Genomic DNA, 19152 nt, shown 5'->3' on the forward strand with positions numbered 1-19152 from the left:
AGCCTAAACCCAGCAGGAGAAGAGAAATAATAAAGATCAGAGCAGAAATCAATGAAATAGAAACCAAAAGAACAGTAGAACAGATCAACGAAACTAGGAGCTGGTTCTTTGAAAGAATTAACAAGATTGATAAGCCCCTGGCCAGACTTATCAAAAAGAAAAGAGAAATGACCCAAATCAACAAAATCATGAATGAAAGAGGAGAAATCACAACCAACACCAAAGAAATACAAACAATTATAAGAACATATTATGAGCAACTCTATGCCAGCAAATTAGATAACCTGGAAGTAATGGATGCATTCCTAGAAATGTATCAACTACCAAAACTGAACCAGGAAGAAATAGAACACCTGAACAGACCTATAACCACTAAGGAAATAGAAGCAGTCATCAAAAATCTCCCAAAACACAAAAGCCCAGGGCCAGATGGCTTCCCAGGGGAATTCTACCAAACATTTCAAGAAGAATTAATACCTATCCTTCTGAAACTGTTCCAAAAAATAGAAATGGAAGGAAAACTTCCAAACTCATTTTATGAGGCCAGCATTACCTTGATCCCAAAACCAGACAAAGACCCCATCAAAAAGGAGAATTACAGACCAATATCCCTGATGAACATGGATGCAAAAATTCTCACCAAAATACTAGCCAATAGGATCCAACAGTACATTAAAAGGATTATTCACCACGACCAAGTGGGATTTATCCCTGGGCTGCAAGGTTGGTTCAACATCCGCAAATCAATCAACGTGATACAATACATTAACAAAAGAAAGAACAAGAATCATATGATCCTCTCAATAGATGCAGAAAAAGCATTTGACAAAGTACAGCATCCTTTCTTGATCAAAACTCTTCAGAGTATAGGGATAGAGGGTACATACCTCAATATCATAAAAGCCATCTATGAAAAACCTACAGCGAATATCATTCTCAATGGGGAAAAACTGAGAGCTTTCCCCCTAAGGTCAGGAACGCGGCAGGGATGTCCACTATCACCACTGCTATTCAACATAGTATTGGAAGTCCTAGCCACAGCAATCAGACAACAAAAAGAAATCAAAGGCATCCAAATCGGCAAAGAAGAAGTCAAACTCTCACTCTTTGCAGATGATATGATACTTTATGTGGAAAATCCCAAAGACTCCACCCCAAAATTGCTAGAACTCATACAGGAATTCAGTAAAGTGGCAGGATATAAAATCAATGCACAGAAGTCAGTGGCATTCCTATACACCAACAACAAGTCAGAAGAAAGAGAAATTAAGGAGTCGATCCCATTTACAATTGCACCCAAAACCATAAGATACCTAGGAATAAATCTAACCAAAGAGGCAAAGGATCTGTACTCAGAAAACTATAAAATACTCATGAAAGAAATTGAGGAAGACACAAAGAAATGGAAAAACGTTCCATGCTCATGGATTGGAAGAACAAATATTGTGAAGATGTCAATCCTACCTAGAGCAATCTACACATTCAATGCAATCCCCATCAAAATACCATCCACTTTCTTCAAAGAAATGGAACAAATAATCCTAAAATTTGTATGGAACCAGAAAAGACCCCGCATAGCCAGAGGAATGTTGAAAAAGAAAAGCAAAGCTGGCGGCATCACAATTCCGGACTTCCAGCTCTACTACAAAGCTGTCATCATCAAGACAGTATGGTACTGGCACAAAAACAGACACATAGATCAATGGAACAGAATAGAGAGCCCAGAAATGGACCCTCAACTCTATGGTCAACTAATCTTTGACAAAGCAGGAAAGAATGTCCAATGGAAACAAGACAGTCTCTTCAACAAATGGTGTTGGGAAAATTGGACAGCCACATGCAGAAGAATGAAACTGGACCATTTCCTTACACCACACACAAAAATAGACTCCAAATGGTTGAAAGACCTCAATGTGAGACAGGAGTCCATCAACATCCTAAAGGAGAACACAGGCAGCAACCTCTTCGACCTCAGCCGCAGCAACTTCTTCCTAGAAACATCGCCAAAGGCAAGGGAAGCAAGGGCAAAAATGAACTATTGGGACTTCATCAAGATAAAAAGCTTTTGCAAAGCAAAGGAAACAGTCAACAAAACCAAAAGACAACTGACAGAATGGGAGAAGATATTTGCAAATGACATATCAGATAAAGGGCTAGTATCCAAAATCTATAAAGAACTCATCAAACTCAACACCAAAAGAACAAAGAATCCAATCAAGAAATGGGCAGAAGACATGAACAGACATTTTTCCAAAGAAGACATCCAAATGGCCAACAGACACATGAAAAAGTGTTCAATATCGCTCGGCATCAGGGAAATCCAAATCAAAACCTCAATGAGATATCACCTCACACCAGTCAGAATGGCTAAAATTAACAAGTCAGGAAATGACAGATGTTGGCGAGGATGCGGAGAAAGGGGAACCCTCCTACACTGTTGGTGGGAATGCAAGCTGGTGCAGCCACTCTGGAAAACAGTATGGAGGTTCCTCAAAAAGTTGAAAATAGAGCTACCATATGATCCAGCAATTGCACTACTGGGTATTTACCCCAAAGATACAAAAGTAGGGACCCGAAAGGCTACGTGCACCCCGATGTTTATAGCAGCAATGTCCACAATAGCCAAACTGTGGAAAGAGCCAAGATGTCCATCAACAGATGAATGGATAAAGAAGATGTGGTATATATATACAATGGAATATTATGCAGCCATCAAAAGGAATAAGATCTTGCCATTTGCAACGACGTGGATGGAACTGGAGGGTATTATGCTGAGCGAAATAAGTCAAACAGAGAAAGATATGTATCATATGACCTCACTGATATGAGGAATTCTTAATCTCAGGAAACAAACTGAGGGTTGCTGGAGTGGGGGGTGGGGTGGGAGGGATGGGGTGACTGGGTGATGGACACTGGGGAGGGTATGTGTTCTGGTAAGCGCTGTGAATTGTGCAAGACTGTTGAATCTCAGATCTGTACCTCTGAAACAAATAATGCAATATATGTTAAGAAAGAAAAAAAGAAGAAGAAGAATGTAGCAGGAGGGGAAGAATGAAGGGGGGGAAATCGGAGGGGGAGAAGAACCATGAGAGACAATGGACTCTGAAAAACAAACTGAGGGTTCTAGAGGGGAGGGGGTTGGGAGGATGGGTTAGCCTGGTGATGGGTATTGAGGAGGGCACGTTCTGCATGGAGCACTGGGTGTTATGCACAAACAATGAATCATGGAACACTATATCTAAAACTAATGATGTAATGTATGGGGATTAACATAACAATAAAAAAATTAAAAAAAAAAAAAAAAAAAAAAAAAAAAAAAAGAACTCCTGTAATTCAACAACAACAACAAAACCCAAACAACCTACTTGAAAGTAGGCAAAAAGAATTGAATAGACATTTCTCTAAAGAAGATAAACAAATGACCAACAAGTACATGAAAAGATGCTCAACATCACTAATTATTAAGGGAATTCACATCAAAGACACAATGAGATATCATCTCATATCCAATAGGATGGCTACTATTAAAAACAACAGAAAATAGCAAGAGATGGAAAGGATATGGAAAAATTGGAACCCTTGTGCACTGTCACTGGGAATATAAAATGGTGCAGTGGAAAACAGCATGATGGTTTCTCAAAAAATTAAAAATAAAATTACTGTATGATTCAGCAGTTCCACTCCTGGGTATATACACAAAAGAATTGAAAGCAGGGTTTCAAAGAGATATTTCTATACCCATGTTCATAGCAGCTTTATTCACAGTAGCCAAAAGCTAGAGCAATCCAAGTGGCTATTGGTAGATGAATGGACAAGCAGAATGTGGTGTATATATCCAATGGAATACCATTCAGTCCTAAAAAGGAAGGAAGTTCTGACACTATAATATGGATGAACCTTGACGACATTATGCTAAGTGAAACAAGCCAGTCACAAAAAGACAAATATTGTAGGTACTATGTGAGGTACTTAGAGTAGCCAAAAAATAATTTTTTAAATAAACAAATGCATGATTCTAGGTAGACAGATTATCATGAGTTGAAATTAATGTCAGTTTTTCCAGAATATATATATATATATATATACATATATATATATATATATATATATATATCTGAAAACAAAAATCTAATCTCATAGAAAAGACTATTTTCTAAATTGCTGGTGACCACCAAAGCAGAATTTTAAAAATAATTGTTATGGAAAGGGAAATGTGAATATTTTCAATTTAAATGATGAAAATATACTATTTAGAGAAAAGATAGAAAATCATTTTATTGAGGGCTACAGACCCACAAGGGAAAATTAGAACAGATAAACCCCACGCAGAAATAAAAGCAACCTAATTCTTTTAGGTAGTATGTTTTTTGTTTTTTTTTTAAGAAGAGATATCAAATGTTATTTCTGATTTTTAAATGAAGACTAAGAAACAAGATTTCACACAATGTGTGCTAATACGTAAATATATACTTTCCCCAGCTCTCCGTTATGACAAAAGATGGATAAAGAAAGGGGAAATCAGGAAAAAAAGCAGGAAAGCGCTCTTGAAGGCAGATGACGTGAAAACAGAGGGCTTTGAGGGGCTACATGAGCTGGTCTTCATACCTCTTATCACTGCTCAGAATTTGGCCAGGACCCTGGCCCCAGACGAAGACTTCTGAGTTCAAGTCTCAGCTGGCAACACCGTATCTTTCTTTTTTTTTTTTTTTTTAAAGATTTTATTTATTTATTTGACAGAGAGAGACACAGCGAGAGAGGGAACACAAGCAGGGGGAATGGGAGAGGGAGAAGCAGGCTTCCTGCGGAGCAGAGAGCCCGATGTGGGGCTCGATCCCAGGACACTGGGATCATGACCTGAGCCGAAGGCAGACGCTTAACGACTGAGCCACCCAGGCGCCCAACACTGTATCTTTCTTGGCCTCCCTTCAGGTCCTTGGTGCCCACAGCAATTATCTAAGACTTCGAAGCAAGAACATTTCTCTCCTGTGCTCCATATCCTTTGTTTACATGCTATGGGTTAGGATAATTCTCCGTGTGTGTGTGTGCGCGCACGCACACGTGTGTGCGGACACGCATGTGCGTGCATGCGTGGGTGTGTACACGTGTGCATGTGTATATGCATGTGTGCACGTGTGTACATGTGTGTGCATGCCAACCATAACCTATTGTTTCCCAGCCTCCGAATGGGAACCAGTGACTTAATCAAGACAAGTGATCTGGTTTCCCTGCCGTGAGTAGTTACCTCAATGTGGTGAGTTCTTAGGTCTTTCTATAACCTAGAATTTTAAAAAGTACATTTGAAAAAGTATACTTTTTGTTTTAAAAAGTATATTTATTTTAAATATTGCTTTGTTTTAAAAAGCATTTTTTGGTCATCTTCACTCTAATAACACTGTCCTGAGTTTCAAATAATTAAAGTGGAATCGAAACTCTGATCTTGTGAATTCAAGTTCTAGTTTGTTGAGGATGGTTTCTTCTGCATCTGAATTTATTGAATATTACGAGTCTAATTAATTCATCAAGAGAAATTGAATTTCGTTGTTGACTTGAAACACCTGAGTCCTTCAACATGGTGTTCTAAATTCACCAAAGCTAAAATCCAAACTTACAGAAGTAAAGGGAAAAATGGAACTGTCTGTTGGTGAGATTAAGATGGACAGAACTGTATGCTGTTTACACAATTAAATGAGGTGTATGTGATCATCTCCATGGTAACAAGTCATATGGAGGCATTCAGAGTAGGGGGAGATCAAAAGTTTGGTTTAATAGAAGGTTTGCATATGGAGATTTCAAAAAATTGAACAAATTGTAATGTCTATAACAGAAGGTATGAAAGCTAATACATATTCAGAGTCATCCAGCGTGCCCTCAAATATTGTTCATCAATTGAAACCTGCATTTTTCTTGAAACGCAAGGTCGAGAAAAGTGCAAAAGTATCCTGGCAGGCTGAAAGAAGTGCCTGGAAGATTGGAGCATGGCTTTAAAGCCTGGTGTATTATGTCAAGTGCGGTTGTCAACTCTGGTTCAATTGCACGCATCCTCCCTGTACTATGATTCATGTGGACAGCCATATTTTATCTCTTCGTACCAGCTACAACCTTACACAGTATTAGAACTTCACATTCAAGCCCACCTCACTCCGCAGTAGGACAGCACAGTGGATATTTGTTAACAATAGAACTCCACTCCTGGGAAGTGAATTAATGATTAATGTGGCTGCAGAGGTGGAGGGCTATGGTTGGGCCTCCTCCATGGCCACGGGGGCTCAGTGATTCATCAAGTCACAAATATTCAGGGAGAGCCCTCTACGTGTCAGGCACTCTGCTAGGCTCTGTGATTTGTCAAGAAAGATTGTGAAAATCCTTACCTAATGGAAGCACTGTGGTCTAGAGAGGGGAGGTTAGCAATCAAGGGACCTGAGAGTCCTTTGGTTGGGACAGGCATGCGATCTAAGGCCGGCCCATCATAGTCTCTCTCTGGGACTTTTCAACCAAAGCTGACCAACACCCCCCATTTTTTCTCTGCTTCCAAAGCTGTAGAGAGGGAAGCCTGGACTTGCTAAAAGCTATGCCCCCTCCTTCTTGAGGAAACGGTGATGGAGGGCAGAGAAAGAGGAGACAGGAAACCAGAAAGTGGCTCTAGGAGGTTGGGGACCCCGGTTCATGCAGGCCCCAGGGGCCAGCTCCACTCCTGTCTCTATTGCAGCTGGGTTATGTGAGCCATTACTTTCCTTCTTTTCCTTCAGCTAACTCCAGCTGAGTTTCTGGGACGTACAAGCGGAGTGGGATCACGCAGAAGCGGACCACTTGCCATTCTAGAGCAGAGGGACATGGGTACGAGGAGCATCTGCTAGAGGTAACTCACCTGCTAGCGCCACTCCTCCATAGCTGGCCCCTCATGCAAGAAAGCAGCTGTGTCAGAGGCCCTGCCCAGAGTCATGTGCCCTGGACATTTAATATTTAGAGCTTGCGAATTCTTAGGGGAAAAAAAGTAAATTGGGTGGCCAACTTTTTATTTGGTCCAATGTGGGCCCGAGAAAATAAATAAATAAGCCAACTACCAACCATTTGCGCCATGATTTCATACAAAATGGGGGCATTTTCTTTCTTTCTTTCTTTCTTTTTTTCTTTCTTTCTTTCTTTCTTTCTTTCTCTTTCTTTCTTTCTTTCTCTCTTTCTTTCTTTCTTTCTTTTCTTTCTTTCTTTAAGGTTTTATTTATTTGTCAGAGAGAGAGAGCACAAACAGGGGGAACTGCAGGCAGAGGGAGAAGCAGGCTTCCCGCTGAGCAGGGAGCCCGATGCAGGGCTCAATCCCAGGACCCCGGGATCATGACCTGAGCCGGAGGCAGATGCTTAACTGATTGAGCCACCCAGACGTCCCAAGGGAGGGGGCATTTCCAAACCCCAGAGCGGGAGGGCATAGTCCAGAATAAAGGTCAGCATCGCGAATGGAATAAAATTCTGTTACAAAAGGCCCACTTTCTTTTTCTTGTTTCACGAAGGGCTGGGGGAAAGCTCCTCAGAGGCCAGCCCTGGTATTCAGAACTAGTGCTCTAAAGCACATGCACGGAGACCTTCAGGGGAAAAACCAAGACAAAAGGGCCAGGTTACTCTTTCCAGTTAGGTGACTTGTTTTATTAAATATTAAATCCCATAGGCCAAAGGGTTTTGCAGCTGGCCAAGAATCACCTTGCCTTGGGGGAAGATAGAATATTGACCTTCTGTTGTCGGGGAAAGGGAGCGCACAGTGTTTTGCTGGTCTGGGATGCTTCTCCCTCAAGAGCTGTCCTTTGAAGAATTTGCTCAGCCTACTTGAAAGCGGCAGTCCAATCCTGATGAACCTGATCTGACCTTTCATACTGGTCCCCAGGCCTCAAATAATCTGTAATTGCTGTGCTGTGTTACCTCCTGAGAACTTCCTCTCGATCACGGTTGTTTGCTGAGTGCTGCATTGTACTAGCCAAGATGTTGGCAAAGTTTTTTTTGTAAAGGGCCAGGTAGTAAATGTTTTAAGCTTTAAGCATGCTTTAAGCATGTTGCAGAGAGTCTCTAATGCAACCACTTAACTCTGTTGATATTGTTCAAAAGCAGCCATAGATGATCGGGAAACAAATGGGCAGGGCTGTGTTCCAATAAAAATTTATTTACAAAAACAGAAGGAAGGCCAGATTTGGCCTACAGGCCATAGTTTGCTGACTTGTGCTTAGACCTTGTTTTAAAGAACTTTTCTGTTTCTGTTAAAGATGCTGTTGAAAGTTGGTACCTTTACCCAGGGGTGGAGGGAGGGGAGAAGACGTTGTTCTCTCATTCATACCCTAGAATCTGGCACTTCCCTTATAATCTTATTACTAGGACCTTATGCCACATTTATTTTCTATAAAATAGAACCCCAATGTTTTCATTATGTGGGTTTATCTTGTGAATTTTAAAGGATTTTTCAAACCAGGAAATCAATTCAATGTTCTTGTTATGAACTGAATATTTCACCTCTTTATTTTTTATTTTATTTGTTTATTTTTACTAACATATAATGTATTATTTGTTTCAGGGGTACAGGTCTGCGATTCATCAGTCTTACACAATTCACAGCACTCACCATAGCACCTACCCTCCCCAATATCCATTACCCAGCCACCCCATCCCTCCTACCCCCCTCCATTCTAGCAACCCTGTTTGCTTCCTGAGATTAAGAGTCTCTTACGATTTGTCTCCCTCTCTGATTTCGTCGTTTCATTTTTCCCTCCCTTCCCCTATGATACTCTGTCTTGTTTCTCAAATTCCTCATATCAGTGAGATCGTGTGTCTTTCTCTGATTACTTATTTCGCTTAGCATAATACCTTCTAGTTCCATCCACGTCATTGCAAATGGCAAGATTTCGGGGTTTCTTTGTTTTTTTTTTAAATTTTATTTATTTACTTGACAGAGAGAGACAGCGAGAGCAGGAACACAAGCAGGGGGAGTGGGAGAGGGAGAAGCAGGCTTCCGGCCTAGCAGAGAGCCCGATGCAGGGCTCCATCCCAGGACCCTGGGATCATGACATCATGACCTGAGCCTAAGCCAGATGCTTAACGACTGAGCCACCCAGGTGCCCCAAGATTTCATTTTCGTTTTTGTTTTTGTTTTATGGCTGCATAATATTCCATTGTGTGTGTGTGTGTGTGTGTGTGTATACCACATCTTCTTTATCCATTCATCTGTCGATGGACATCTAGGCTGTTTCCGTAGTTTGGCTATTGTTCACCTCTTAAATTTATATGTTGAAGTCTGAACCCTCAGTGCCTCAGAATGTGACATAATTTGGAGGTAGGGCTATTGCAGATGTAATTAATTAAGGTAAAATGAGGTGATACTGGAGTAGGTTGGGCCCTAGTCCAATATGACAGGTGCCTTATGAAAAGGGGACATTTTGACACGTATGTGCACAGGGGAATGACAGGTGAAGACTGGAGTTATCCTACCATGAGACAAGGAACTACCAGAAGCTTGGAGAGAGGCCTGGAACAGATCCTTTCCTGGTACCTTCAGAGGGAACATGACCTTGCCAACACCTTGGACTTCCAGCTTCTAGAACTGTGGGAGAATCAATGTTTGTGGTTTAAAGCACTCAGTGTATGGTACTTTGTCATAGTAGCCCTAAGAAATGAGTATGGTTCTGTTATGAAAAATGTTGACCTAATGTGGACCGATTGTGGATCTCACCTCTTACAACAGACGTGTCAGTAACAAGACAGAAGGTTGGGCATTTTCTAAAGAACGCAATCTGGGATTTTAAGATGAAAGAGGGTTGTTGGTCTCCTCCTTGGTTAATCCAGCTTTACTAGAAGATGCTGTTCGGGCCTCATTGGGAAGGAGGGCTTCATTCCTGAGTACAAAGCCAAAAGCCAGGACACTTGGAAGAACCCACTGGTCACAGAGTTGAGGTGACACTAGGTCTCTCCCTCATGTGTTCTGGTCATCTTGTTTCCATCAGTGTTTCTGCCTTGCTGGCTTGGGCTTTCTTTAATTCTTAAGGTTTTTTTTTTTTTTTTTTTTTTTCTTTTTGTATCATTTAAAAAATTTCTAATTTCTCTGATATCAACGTACTATAGAAGTAGTAAAAAATATGGTAGAGTAAACTTCAATGTGATTCACACAGTCAAATCTATTTTTAAAATCTAACAGATTCTTGGTCTTTCTCAGCTGTAAGCATGCGTTCTTCAAACGAGCCTTCTGCCCAGACCATGGGAAGGAGAGGCTCACTCAGATTTATCCTTCTCTTAAAACATGTACCAGGGACACACCCTTCAGAGTAAAATTCTGCCCTCTCTTGAACCTCACTGGACAATTTATTGGCAGCCACCAGAATTCCAAACACCAGCAACTCTTCCAAAATAAGAATACAGGGGCGCCTGAGTGGCTCAGTCGATTAAGCGGCTGCCTTCAGCTCGGGTCATGATCCCAGGGTCCTGGGATCGAGCCCCGCATCGGGCTCCCTGCTCGGCGGAGAGCCTGCTTCTCCTTCTCCCTCTGTCTGCCGCTCTGCCTACTTGTGCTCTCTCTCTATCTCTGTTAAATAAATAAATAAAAATCTTTAAAAAAAAAAAAAAAGAATACAAGATGGCTCTCTAGATAGTGAAGCTGGCAGTTATCATTCTTCCATTCCACAAATGTGGACTGAACTTCCAATACAGATCCTACTGTTCCCACCACCATTTTGCAAGCATTCCAAAGGGCGTGTTTGTGGAAGTTTACATGGCCAGTTATAAAAGAGGCCAATCAATTAGCAGACACCTGGCATTGATACTTTTATTATGTTTTTTATTTTTTGGCATTGATCCTTTTAGATGTCAACTCACCTCAGCCCAGCCTATTACAATCTTCATAAAAGGATGCTCTACCCCAAGTTTAGCACCATGGCCTCAGTATTATCTTGCTTTGTCAGTTTTCCCATCTTCCCCTCCTGGTTTCACCAAATTCTCTGGCTCTGACACCTGCCCATCTCAAGGCTTGACTGGGAAGCATATAGAATTGCCCATTAATGCTCTCGCATCAGTATTCTTTCTGTGCCCCTTGGTCCCATCCTGGCTCCCCTTCACAGCAGCATAGCTAAAGTCCATCCTATTTAGGCATCATTAGTGGTGCGTTATACTCTGTTCTCATTCCTCCTCCCTTTCACGTTCTGAATGCTCCAATCCTGTGGCCCATTTTTGTAGACACATATTCCTCGGTAGCTGCAAGAAAGGAAGTATAATAAGGCAAATGGAAATTATGGCTGATGGCTTGGCAAATGGGCAAAGATGGTCCTCTGTGTGAATGCATCTGTTCTATGAACTGAAAGGTCTGGTAGATGTGTGTTGCCTACCAATCGAGTATGAATCACTCCTTCCTTCTGCATTTTACACATGCTTTTGTCATTATACATGTCATAAGTGAACAAAACTACTCATTCCCATGCCTGTCTTCACCATTAGAGAATGATTTCACTTTTTTCCATTAACTTAAAGGCCTTTAAGGGCCTTTGCTGGAGGAAAACTAGAACAGTAGAATGTTAAAGCTTTGAGAAGATCTAATATAGTTTTCTCATTTTCATACAAGGAAACTGAGGCTTAGTTAAGTCAATGGCAAATCTCAATCTAGAACTTAGATCTTCTGAGCTTGCTCAGTAGAGTTTAGGGAATATCTGATGGTTTTGCAATCATCTTCATCTGATAGCTGGATGACCTTGGGCAAGTTATCTCTTTCAACCTTTGTTTTCTCATCTGTAGAAAGACAATACTATTGTGACAGTTACCTCAAAAGGTTGTTATGAGAAATAAATGAAATAATACATGTAATGTGCCTAGTACAACCCTTGATGCCTTCAATGATACCGCATTCACTTTTTGCCATTTCTCTCTCATCCTGTGCCCATCCACTCCCATGTGAATAGTGAAAAGAATTCTACATTCTTCTCACTATTTCATATGGGCTTCTTAACATTTAATTGCTTACACCAGTGGTGAAAGTTTTTGCTCTGGAGTCAGCATTTTTCAGATGGTACATGGATTAGCTGAATGGCTACCTCCCAGGAAACAATGGAAGTTTCCATGCAGAGAATGAAATAAGAGGTTTTGGGCCTGTAAACAGGTTAGGAAACCTGGAATCAAATGCTTCTTCCTAAGTGGGAATTGACCATTTGGACCTGTGTATGGGAGGTAATACAGTGCAGTGGTTTGGAATATGGCTTCCAGTCAAGCAAACACAGCCTCGAACCCCAGCTCTGCCTCTTATTAGTTGTATGAAGTTGGAAAGTTATTTAGCTTCTCTGTGTCTAAATCTACTCATCTGAAAATGAGAATATATACTATCTTCCTTAGAAGTTGGTTGTAAAGATTAAATGAGATCATGTACATAGAGGACCTGGAATTTGGTGGGCACTCAGTAATGGTGAGTATTGGGGTTATCATCATCTCTCTGTTAGAAGCTGACTCATAAATCAAGTCATGTGTACTCTAATGTTCAGTGGAATAAAGTCCCTTCTTAGTACTCTTACCTCTCTGGATTTGCCACTGGTTTAGTGACCTGGAAATCAATATTTTTTTCGTCACAATTATTTTGAATGGGGCCAGGGACCATGATTAGAGAGAAATTTGTGACCACGATCTCTGTCTTCAAACACTGTAATCCATTTGGACTGAAGATAGATGACATTCTACTTGATGAAAGGCTGGATTCAGAGTCAGGAAACCAGGATTCTAGTCTCAACTCTACCAGTAACAAATTATATGATATCAACAATTGTTGATTTGCTTTGCTTCAATTTTTTCAGTTATTCTATGAGGTGGTTGGACTAGATGGTTTTCAAAGAATTTTCCAGCACAAACAATCATTCTTATATTCATATAATAGGTTCATCTGTTTTGGGTCCTGGAGCTACAGAAGTAAACAAAATAGACAAAGCCCTGACCTCATGGGGGTTATATTCTGCTGTTAAAGACAGAAAGTAAACAGGACATGTAAGAAAACATGTGGTATGTCAAATGATGACAAAGGCCATGGGGAAAACACAGCTGGGATGAAAGAGAGAAAGTGCTAGTACAGGTTGGGAGTTGGCTGTAATTTTAAAATAGCATGGCCAGCAAACATCTCACAGAGAAGGTGATATTTCATCAAAGCCTCCAAAGGCTGCAAAGAATCAGCCATGTGGCTATTTGGGGAGATACCTTCCAGGTAGATGGAACAGTAAAAGAGTGTGGAAGGAGCACACCTGGCATGTGTTGAGGAATAGAGAAGGTTAGAGTGAATGGAACAGAGTGAGGGGAATGGAAGTCAGGGCAGTGATAAGGGGAGGCTGAATCCCGTAAGGCCTTGAAGTCATTGTGCAGATACTGGCTTTTGCTCTCCATAAAATTGCAGCTATGGATGGGCTGAGCAGAGGAATGATTTAATCTGACTTATGTTCTAAATGGATCTCTCCAGCTACCACTGTGTAGAGAATAGTCTAGAGGGGAGCAAAGAGCAATAGTCAACATGAAACATGATGGTGGCTTGGATCAGGGTGTGGGCAGAGGACCTGTTGAGAAGGGTAAGTTAAGTATCAGGATATGGTTTGAAGGTTGAGCTGACAGGATTTGCTGTTGGATTGGATTGGGAGTTGAATGTGAAGTAAAGAGGTGAGTCAAGGACATATCAAGAGTTCTTGGTCTTGGCTTGAGCAACTGGAAGGATGTAGTTAACATTGACTGAGATAGAGCAAGTTTATGGGGGAAGATCAGGAGTTGGATTTTGGGAGAGTTACATTTCAGATGCTTGTCAGGTAGCCAAGTAAGCAGCTTGACAAATGAGTCTGGAGTTCACAGGGCAAGAGCTAAAGCTAGACATCACCAGCTTATAGAAGGGATTTATAACCATGAGACTAGATGCAAGCACCAAGGAAGTGACTGTAGATAGAGAAGAAAAGAAGTCCAAGTCCAGCTCCCGGTGTCTCCAATAGTAAAGGGTGGGGAAGATGAGGAGAAACCAGCAAAGGTGATGGGTGAGAAGTGGTGGGTGACCAATGGGGCAGAAGGAAATCCAAGAGAGTATGATGTCCTAGAAGCCAGGAGAACAAAGTGTCCCCAGGAATCTAGAATTCTAGGATCTAAAAGAATCTGAAGAAATGAGTAGATGGCCATCACAGATTCACATATGGGCAATTAGAATCCATTGTTGCCTGACGTTCCTGAGAGCTTAGGGTGGGGCTGGTATCAGTCTCAGGTGGCGAGAAGGATCTGGAGGAGCTGTTTGTGGATTTATCCTTCTTTCTTTTCCAAGCAGGTTATACCTGGAACTAACAGACTGTGGTCCTACAATGAGTATGAGTCAGAGACCAGAATAGAATTTGATGAAGGGAGAAAAAAATTAACATTCTGGATCAAAATTCATCTCAACTACAAGCTGTTAATTTTTATTCCTATGCTTCTTTACACACACTGTTAATTATTTCTTGGCAAAAACATGCTGCTGGGTAATGCCTAGGAGGCTTAGCTTTTCCCCAAATTCTTTTGAAATACTGAGTTCCACGTTATGAAACTTTTGTTTCCTGGAAGGGCATCTGAAGACGAAAGTCAGCATCTCTCCCCACTCGGCAATGAATTATGTTGGCCTCTCTTATTATTTCCTCAATTTTAAGAAATGGAAACTCTTTCACAATGTTTAATGGGCTCTTCACATGTTATTTCACACACCATTAGCATAACTGGATAATAAAATTGATGTTTAAAATACCCTACTTATTCCATGCAAGGTGTAAATATGCAGTGACCATGATTAACCCAAGACAAGAGAAGAGGGCAGGAGCAGAGCCACCTGATGTGACACAAGAACAGTTCTGGAGCATAGGAAGTGGGTGCCCTGCCGCTTGTTTGGGAAAAAATACAGTCATACTAATTATCATTTATGTTCTATGTCTATCCCCTTTTCATCTTTCACATAAGATCATATGAGACAATATTACCTCCATATTCTTGAAGAGGAACTTCAGGTTGAGTGGATTACTTATATCCCTTGTCAGAGGGGTATATCATGGGCTGAACTGTGTTCCTCCCAAATTCATATGTTGAAGTCCTAACCCCCCCAAGTACCTTAGAATGGGACTGTATTGGGAAATCGTGTTTGCAGAGCAACCTGGCCTTCCATTAGAAAGCAGAGAAGATACACGGGAAGAGAGAGTCACTGTGTGGCTCCAAACCAGGTAGATGAGAGATAAACTGCCTGGTGATGTGTGCTCCGCTTCCTGCCCTTGGGTTCTGGGAGGGTCTCTGTATCCGTTCAACATGTCCCCTTTACTTTGCCTGTGTGAGTGGATTTCCATCCCTGCAACCAAACAATTGCTCACTGAATTCATCTTTCCTTGAAGTATAGTGTGCCAGAGGTCTTCTAAACTAATCCCGCATAGCCCAGAAGCAACCTGAATGTACAGGATACCACTTATTTGCCACAACTTTGTTAATTGTACAAATGTGTATTAGACACTGTATTGGTCAGTGTTCTCCAGAGAAACAGAAGCAGCAGGGCATAAGGCCATAGTGCCTAGGAGGGATGGGGCCGGAGGGAGTAGGGAGACCTTTGGCAGTCTGTGGCAAGATTTGGGATTAGCTATAACGGCAGCTTGAACTATGGTTATAGCGGTGGGACTGGAAAGGAGGAAACACTGACTAAAAACATGGCTGGGAGAGGGGTGCCTGGGTGGCTCAGTTTGTTAAGTGTTTGACTCTTGATTTCAGCTCAGATAATGATGTCAGTGTTGTGAGATTGAGCCCTGGGTTGGGCTCTGCGCTGGGCATGGAGCCTGCTTAAAATTCTCTCTCTCCCTCTCCCTCTGCCCCTTCCCCCCACCGTCTAAAAACAAAACAAAACAAAAAACAACAAAAAACAAACAAGCAAACAAAATATATGGCTGGGATAGAATCCCCTCCCCTGGTTACTAAGGGAGGAGTCAGTTTGACTATGGGTTCTAAGACCAGAATGAATGAATAATGGTGCCAGTCACAGGCACGCACAACCAAGAGGAAAAGTGTCTGGTTCTGAAGGGAAGAAGGAGGAATCTGCAGTTTTAGACTTGCACCTCACACAGGGCATTCTGCCCCATTTCCACCATGGCCCTGAGCTTTGTTCTATCTCCCCTTACCCTGGTTCCTTAACTGATACCATCACTATTATCCATCACACTTACTCCTCCGATATGCCAGGGGCAGATCTAGGTTTTGTGCAGACCATTTTTGAGGAAAAAACACAAAATTAGGAACAAAGTCTTACAAAGGGTCTGTGCAGGTGAGAAGCCCTGAAGCTTAAGCTTTATATTTATTTATATTATTCATATTATGGTGAGTCTACCTTTGAACACCATATCAACTATGAAACATGTTCACTTACATAAGCTCTCATTTTTTTGGAGACTCTCTTTGCTTTTCTCTTGGGGAGCAACTCCTAGAAGAATTCCTAGCCTCTTCCTTGTGCTATGTGGCAGCTTCATGGCTAATATTTTGATCTGATAACTTACAGTCTTCCCTGCTTAAAGCCAGACTTTGAGGTAGGTTTTGTGGGGGTTTTTTGTTTTTGTTTTTGTTTGTTTTTTTAAATTTCCATCATCTATTTATTTAATGCCACTATTTATATTCAAAGTAATCATTTAAAATGATTTTGTTAGTAGAAATTGTTTGTAAGCAAAAATGCTTATCTTCTCTAAATAGACAGCAATTATGTTTGAATAATGATCATAGTCCCATTGGGACAATTCTTAATTTTTTATTCCAGTTAATGATTATTGGGATACAAAGGTGATGGGTTTTTTGTTTGTTAAATTTGATTTCTATTTCTTTTTTTTATTATGTTCAGTTAGCCAACACATAGTACATTTGTTTTTGGTGTAGTGTTCAATGATTCATTAGTTGTGTATAACACCCAGTGCTCATCACACACGTGCCCTCCTTAATACCCATCACTGGGCTAACCTATCCCCCCACCCCCCTCCCCTCTGTAATCCTCACTTTTTTTCCTGGAGTCCATAGTCTCTGATGATTTGTCTCCCTCTCTGATTTCTTCTCATTCAGTTTTCCCTCCCTTCCCCTGTAGTCCTCCGTGCTATTGCTTATGTTCCACATATGAGTGAAACCATATGATAATTGTCTTTCTCTGCTTGACTTATTTCACTTAACATAATCCCCTCCAGTTCTATCCATGTCGATGCAAATGGTGGGTATTCATCCTTTCTGATGGCTGAGTAATATTCCATTGTATATATGAACCACATCTTCTTTATTCAGTCATCTGTTGAAGGACATCTCAGCGTCTTCAGTTCTTGAGCCTTATAAGAGGGCTAAAGAATGGCTACAAAGGGACCGCTGGGCCTAGGGGGGCCAAGAGGAGGATGCTGTGTGGGACTGACAACCGAACAGTGGCAGTGGCAACATTGACAAGGGGCAATGGAGGGGGCGGGAAAATCCCAACATGGCAGAGAAACCCAAGGGTAATTGGGTCCACCTAAATGTGGTTAATATAATGCTTTCTGTAATCAGGCAGAAAGTAAAGCTTGAACTTATGATTAAATTTAGTTATAGGAATGAAAAACATGTTCCATTTCTTACTCATGCAAATATAAGGCTTGCAAATTTGTACCTACTCTGTATATCAAAACAATGACCACTTCCCACAGGCACCACTACTAGGTGATGGTGAGGATGCCCTGAATCGGTACTTTTGCCCAAGTCTCTGGTTCTCTTACTGGAAATTGCTCTGGGCTGTCTCAAATGATGTGTTCACTGATTTTCAGAACACTCTGTTTGAACCTACCTTGCTCAGCACCAAGTTGCTGCATTGCGTTGCATGTAGAGGTAACAGATGCATGTCAGAGAAGTAGGATCTCATAATCTGGGAAAACTAACTTTCATGAAAGGAAACAATACAAGACTAAAATACTAAAGAGAATAGAGTTGTTAGAATTCAGAAGAGGATAATGCATGGGGGCTGGAATAGTCTAGGCTCTTGCCACTCAAAGTATGGTCCATGTACCAGCAGCATCCGCATGACTGGGAAATTGATAGAAATGCAGAATCTCCAGACCTACTATATCAGAATCTACATTTTACCATTATCCTCAGTTGTAAACACTTTAAAGTTTGAGAAGCACTGCTCCAGGAGAGTTGATTCATGAGCTGAGCTTTAAAGAATGGGTAACTTTGGGGTAGATACCTAGTAGTACAATTGCTGGGTCATAGGGTAGCTCTATTCTTAACATCTTGAGGAACCTCCATACTGTTTTCCAGAGTGGCTGTACCAACTTGCATTCCTACCAACAGTGTAAGAGGGTTCCCCTTTCTCCACATCATTGCCAACATTTGTTTTTTCCTGTTTTGTTAATTTTTGCTATTCTAACTGGTGTAAGGTGGTATCTCATTGTGGTTTTGATTTGTATTTCCCTGATGGCTAGTGATGTTGAGCATTTTTTCATGTGTCTGTTAACCATTTGTATGTCTTCTTTGGAGAAGTGTCTGTTCATGTCTTCTGCCCATGTTTTGACTGGGTTATTTATTTTTTGAGTGTTGAGTTTGAGAAGTTCTTTATAGATCTTGGATATCAGCCCTTTATCTGTAATGTCATTTGCAAATATCTTCTCCCATTCCATGGACTGCCTGTTAGTTTTGTTGACTGTTGCCTTTGCTGCGCAGAAGCTTTTTATCTTGATGAAGTCCCAAAAGCTCATTTTTGCTTTTGTTTCCCTTGCCTTTGGAGACATGTCTTGAAAGAAGGTACTGTGGCTGATGTCGAAGAAGTTAATGCTTATGTTCTCCTCCAGGATTTTGATGGATTCCTGTCTCACATTGAGGTCATTCATCCATTTTGAGTTTATCTTTGAGTATGGTATAAGGGAATGGAAGGAGCACATGCACCCCAATGTTCATAGCAGCAATGTCCACAATAACCAAATAGTGGAAGGAGCCGAGATACCCTTCAACAGATGAATGGATAGAGAAGATGTGGTTCATATATACAATGGAATATTATTCAGCCATCAGAAACGACAAATACCCACCATTTGCACTGACATGGATGGAACTGGAGGGGATTATGCTAAGTGAAGTAAGTCAAGCAGAGAAAGACAATTATCATATGGTTTCACTCATATGTAGAACATAAGCAATAGCACAGAGGACCAT

Source organism: Halichoerus grypus, chromosome 9 (genome assembly GCF_964656455.1).
Source record: "Halichoerus grypus chromosome 9, mHalGry1.hap1.1, whole genome shotgun sequence".
NCBI classification, from domain to species: Eukaryota; Metazoa; Chordata; class Mammalia; order Carnivora; family Phocidae; genus Halichoerus; species Halichoerus grypus.